We start from the raw sequence: 6,782 nt of genomic DNA, 5'->3' as shown, positions 1-6,782 counted from the left end.
CTCTCTTTCTCTTTTCCTCCCTCCCTCCCACTCTATCTGAACAAAAAAATGAAAAATATCCTTGAGTGAGGATTAAAAATAAATAAATAAAATAAAATAAAAATAGATTAAAGACTTAAATGTAAAACTCAATACCATAAAAATTCTAGAAGAAAACACAGGCAACAAAGTCTTGGGCATTTATGTTAGTAATATATTTTTATGATATATCTTCTTGGGCAAGGGAAACAAACAAACAAAATAAACAAATGGGACCACATCAAACTAAAAAGATTTCCACAGCAAAAGAAACCACCAACCAAATGAAAAGACAACCCACTGAATGGAAGAACATATTTGCCAATGATATATACATTCAATAAAAGGTTAATGTCCAAAATATATTTTAAAAACTCATACACCTCAACAGCAAAAAAAAAAAAAAAAAAAAATCCAATTTAAGATTGGACAAAGAACTTAAACAGACACTTCTCCAAAAAGGACATACAGATGGCCAATAGACATATGAAAAGATGCCCAATGTTACAGAAATGAAAATTAAAACCACAATGAGAAATCACTTCACACCCATTAGAAATCAATAAATCAACAAATGACAAGTGTTGATGAATATGTGGAGAAAAAGAATTCTTGTGTACTGTTAGTGAGAATGCAGATTGGTGCAGCCACTTTAAAAAACAATGTAAAGTTTCTTCAAAAAATTAAAAATAAAACTGCCTTATTATCCAGAAATTCCACTTCTGGATCTATATCTGAAAACACTAATTTGAAAGAATAGATACACCTCTATGTTCACTGCAGCGTTATTTACAACAGCCAAGCTATAAATCAACACAAGTGCCCATCCATAGATGAGTGGATGACAGAGCTGTGGTACACAATACACTGTGATGTTACTCAGCCACGAAAAGAATGAAATCTTTTACAACCATGTAGATGGACCTAGGGGGCATTATATTAAGGGAAATAAGTCAGCCAGAGAAAGACATATACCTCAGATCTACATGATTTTACTTATATGTGGAATAATAAGAACAAAATAAATGAATAAACAAAATAGAAACAGACTCACAGACACAGAGAACAGCCTGGTGGTTGCCAGAGTGGTGAGGGTGAGGATACTGAGTGAAAAAGGTGAAAGAATTGAGGTGTCCAGAGTGTTAGTTACAAAATATTTACAGGGATGTAAAGTACATCATAGGGAATATGGTCAATCATATTGTAATATCTACTTTGGGCACAGTTGGGTACTAGAAATATTGGGCAATCACTATGCAAAGTGCATGATTGTCTAACCAGTTCACTGTACACCTGAAACTAATATACAATCATATTGAATGTAGAATGTATAAATTTTTTAAAATAGATTACAAAAAAAAATAGAAATTGACCAAAGTACATGACATTGAGAGTCCAGAGTTCAGGAATATTGGGACCTTCCAGGCCAAGACTCCAACCTCTCCCACAGAGGTAGTTTGGAAAGTGGAAATCCTAACTTATCAGAAGCTCCTGCCTATTCCTCACTGTGTGGGGGCTGTTTGGTTTTGGGATTCAGAAGGAGAGCACTGGCATGTGCACACACTCCCAAACACACGAATATACACACACATATACAGATGCACACACATATGTACACACATGCACACACGCATTTTGAATGTAATGACGACAGGTGGGATTGAAAGAAAAGCAGACACAGAAGAAGTGACAACAGGCAGGAAAGAGAATTGGAGACACCACCTCCACATGATAGCCCTCCCCCAACTTTATTGCTGTTGCCCCACATGTGCCTGAACATTCCTAGGAAGTACCTGCTAGAACAAACCATTGTACAGGCAGGAGACAGACAGGACCTGACAGGCACAGTGACTTATCCAGGATCAAGAAGAGGTGAGAATAGGGGTTGGGTTTGAATGCAGGTCTGTCTCCTGAGATGTAGGACTTAGTTGCACTCAGACCTTCAAGGGGGCTGTGTAAAAGGGTGTGTTGGTGTGGTATTCCATGGAGAAAGGTGGTGATCATTCAGTGGGCCACAGGACTGTCTGTATAGCTGCTATTAGATGAGGGGACTCAGGAAAGGCCATCAGGAAGTGAGGTCACACCTCGAGAGAACTTAGAACCCTCGTAACCAGGCACCCAACTCCTACCAACTGCCCAACCACCAGCTCATTTGGCAAGAGACACTTGACAGTGCGAGATGTTCTCTTGCTGTGTTCCCACTAATCGGGGCTCCTGTTTCTGGAGACCCCGCAGTGAGAGATTTTCCAGACGTTGGTTCAACACTGATCTGAGACGTCTTTACCCATTTAAGAGAAGATCACCTGAGGTAACACAGGGCAGCTTGGGTGGGACCAGTCCAGGCCAGGCCAGCTCTGTGAGTCATCCCTGTGCAGCCCATACACTTCCTCTTCATGTGGGGGAAGAGGGACATGAAGGGTGGACACCCAGGGACAGAAACAGGTTACTGGGTGGTGGATAATCTAGAGGTCCTGTCATGATAACACCCAGGACAGGGTAGGCAAGTGGAGAAGGGCTTTTGAAGGGGACACTTATTTGTGCCAGTGGGAATTGTAGACCCTCAGGCTGTCACACCTTTTCCTCCTCAGTGGATGTCTGAGCAGATCACGGTGTGTGTGGGTCTGGAATGGAGGGTCACAGGGGTCAGAGAACCAGGAGAAACAGAGCTCTGAGGCTTTCTGCCTGGTGACTGGGAACTGTCTTTACAGAGCTCCATACAGAAGAAAGCACGGGAGGTGTTAGAGGTCCTCAACTCCACCCCCCTGCAAGGGGCACAGGTGTCCCACACATCCACAAGGGTGCAGAATGGCCACCTCAAGGTGAGTGTAGGTGCCAAGTTGACCCAACTCCAGAACCCCATGCTGTCAAAGGGGACCCAGGTTTCAGATGCTGCCCTGCTACTCCCCTGAGATTGCTTCTGGAGTCCAATTTTCAAAGGAATCTGGGTCCCCCCCTGCTCCCCTCAACCCACTCTCACTGTGAAGAACCTTTTGGACCAGATGCAAAGTAACTGTCCACAAAATAGTAGAAATATCAGAAAAAAGACTTTTGTATCGTTTCACTTCAAGAATATTTTTGAATATTTCTACAGATTTTTTTATTACTTATTTATTCTGTAAACTTATTCTTTTTAAAAATTTATCTTTATTGTTGACAGTATTACAGATGTTTCCAATATTTCCCATTTGTCTCCCTCTTACCTGCTCCCATCCACCACACCCAGCCTTCACAATGCTATTGCCTGTGTCCATGGTTATCCATGTATGTATGAGTCCTTGATAATGTCTTCCCACCCACCTCCTTCCCTCTAAGATTCCTCATCACTCTATTCCATGCTTCCATGACTCTGGATCTATTTTGTTCATTGGCTTCTTTTGTTCAATATCTTCCCCATAGAAGTGAAATCATGTGACACTTGTCTTTCTCTGACTGGCTTATTGTGCTTAGCATAATACCCTCCAGGTCCCTTCATGCTGTCTCAAGGTGTAAGAGATCCTTCCTTTTTATAGCTGCTTAGTATTCCATTTTGTAAATGTACCACTGCTTCTTTATCTACTCATCAGCTGATGGACACTTGGGCTGTTTCTAGATACAAGCTATTGTAAATAGTGCAGCTATGAACATATGGGGTACATATATTCTTTCTGATTGATGTTTCCTGATTGTTAGGATATATTCCTAGAAGTGGGATCAGTGGGTCAAATGGCAGTTTTACTTTTAATTTTTTTAGGAAACTCCATACTGTTTTTCATAGGGGATACACCTGTCTGCATTCTCACCAGCAGTGCACCTGGGTTCCCTTTTCTCTACATCCTCACCAGCACTTGTCCTTTGTAGATTTGTTGATGGCAGCCATTCTGGCAGGTGGCAGGTGATACCTCATTGTCATTTTAATTTGCATCTCTCTAATGATTAGCGCCTTTGAGCATTTATTAATTTGTCTCTTGGCCATCTCTATGTCCTCTTTGGGGAAGTATCTATTTAGGTCCTTTGCCCATTTTTAATTGGATATTTTGTCTCCTGTTTTTTAGTTGTATGAGTTCTTTATATATTTTGGAAATTGACCCTCTATCAGAGGTGCTATTGGCAAGTATGTTCTCCCATACAGTGGGTTCCCTTTTCATTTGGTTGATAGTTTCTTTTGCTGTGCAGACACTTTTTATTTTGATGTAGTCCCATTTATTTTTTCCTTTTTTCTCTTGCTTTGGCGATACATCAATAAAAATTCTGCTATGTGAGATGTCTGAGATTTTGTAGCCTATGGTGTCTTCCAGGATTTTCATGGTTTCACAACTTCCTATTAAGGATTTTATTCATTTTGGGTTTATTCTTATCTATGGTGTCAGTTGGTGGTCTACTTTAATTTTTTTGCATGTTCTTGTACCATTTTCTGAATGCAATTTACTGAAGAGACTTTATTCCATATTATGCTCTTGCCTCTTTTGTCAAATATTAATTGAGCATAATGGCTTCTGTTGACTTCTGGTCTCTGTTCTGTTCAGTTGATCTATATGCTTGTTCTTGTGCCAGTACCAGGTGATTTTGATCACAATGGCTTTGCAGTATTACTTGATACCCAGTATTGTGATCCCTCCTACTTTGATTTTTTTTTTTTTAAGATTGCCATGGCTATTCAGGTTCTTTCCTGGTTCCATATAAATTTTTGGTGTGTTTGTTCTAAATCTGTGAAAGATGTTGGTGGTATTTTATTAGGGATGGTGTTTAATCTATGGATTGCGATGGGTAGTATGAATATTTTAATGATGTTAATATCTTCAGTTTATGAGCATAATATATACTTCTACTTGTTTACATCTGTCTCTATTTCTTTTTTCAATGTCCTGCAGTTTTCTGAGAATAGGTCTTTTACCTCCTTGGTTAAGTCCATTTCTAGGTATTTTAATTTTTTGTTGTTGTTGCAATGGTAAATAAAATTTTTAAATTCAGTTTCTCTTTCTGAGAGTTCACTATAGGTGTATAGATGTGCCATTGATTTCTGGATGTTAATTTTTAATGCTGCTGCTTTGCTGAATTAAAATTTTAAATCTAGTAGCTTTTTGGAGGCATCTATAGGGTTCTCTACATAAAATATTATGCCATTTGCCTAATGACAGTTTCACTTTCTTCTTTCCAATTTGGATGCCTTTTATTTTTTCTCTCTCTCTAATTGCTGTGGCTAAAACTTTCAGTACTGTGTTGAATAGCAGTGGTGAAATGGGACATCCCTGTCTTGTACCTGTTCTTAATGGAAATTCTTTTTCTTTTTGCCTAGTGAGTGTGATGTTGGCCGTATGTTTTTCATATATGGCCTGTATTATGTTGAGGTTTGATCCTTCTATTCCCACTTTGCTGAGAGTTCTTATGGAACATGGGTGCTGGATTTTGTTGAATGCTTTTTCTGTGTCTATTGATATGGTCATATAATTTTTATTTTTCATTTTATTTATGTAATTTATCACATTTATTGAGTTGCGAATATTGTACCAGCCTTGCACTCTTGGGATAAATCTCACTTGACCATGTCATATGATCTTGTTAATATAAAACTGGATCCACTTTGCAAATATTTTGTTGAGGATTTTGGCATCTATGTTTACCAAAAATATTGACTTGTAATTTTCTTTCTTTGTATTCTTTTTATCCAGATTTTGAATTAGGGTATTGTTGGCCACATAAAAAGCTTGGAAGTCTTTCTTGCTCTTGAGCTTTTTGGAAAAGTTTGAGAAGGAGAGGTGTTCATCCTTCCTTGAAAGTTTGACAATTCTCCCCTGTGAAGCCATCCAGTCCAGGACTTTGGTTTGCTGGGAGTTATTTTATTGCTGCTTCATTTTCATTCATTGGTATTGGTTTATTCAGGATTTCTGATTCTTCCTAGTTCAGTTTTGGAAGATTGAATAATTCTTGGAATTTGTCCATTTTGCCTAGGTTGTCTAATTTGTTGGCATATAGTAGTTTGTAATATTTTCATACAATCTTTGTATTTCTGTGGTGTCAGTTGTTACTTCACTTCTTTCATTTCTGAGTTTATTTACTTGGGTCCTTGCTTCATTTTTTGGTGAGTGTGGCTAGTGGTTCATCAATCTTGTTTATCTTCTCAAAGAAACAGCTCTTGGTTTCATTGATCCTTTGTATCATTTTTGTAGTCTCTAGGTCATTTATTTCTCTCTGATATTTATTATTTCCTTCCTTCTACTCACTCTGGGCTTTTATTGTTGTTCTCTCTATCAATTTTTTAGTTGGAAATTTAGAAAGTTTATTAGAGATTTTCCTTATTTTGTGAGGTAGTCCTAGAGTGCTATGTACTTCCCTCTCAGGACTTCTTTGACTGTGTCCCATTGATTTGGGCTGTTGTGTGTTCATTTTCATTTGTTTCCAGAAAGTTTTGAATTTCTTCCTTGATCTCATTGGTAACTCATTCATTGTTTAATAACATGCTATTTTGCCTCCATGTGTTTGAATGTTTTTAGTGTTTTTATTTAGTTAATTTCCAGTTTCATGTCTTATAATCAAAGAATATGCTGAATGTGATTTAATTCTTTTGAATGTAGACAATTAGTTTGTGTATTAAAATGTGGTCTCTCTTTGAGACTGTCCCATGAGTACTTGCAAAAAAAAATTTATATGCTGCAGCTTTGGGGTGAAGTGTTCTGTAAATGTCAATTAAATCTATCTGATCTAGTGTGTCATTTAGGGTAACAATTTCTTTGTTGATGTTTTTGTCTGAAAGATCTAGCCAGTGATGTCAGTGGGGGTGTTAATGTCCC

This window comes from Molossus molossus, unplaced genomic scaffold (genome assembly GCF_014108415.1).
Source record: "Molossus molossus isolate mMolMol1 unplaced genomic scaffold, mMolMol1.p scaffold_m16_p_19, whole genome shotgun sequence".
Lineage (NCBI taxonomy): Eukaryota > Metazoa > Chordata > Mammalia > Chiroptera > Molossidae > Molossus > Molossus molossus.
Note: the sequence above shows the minus strand (reverse complement) of the source record.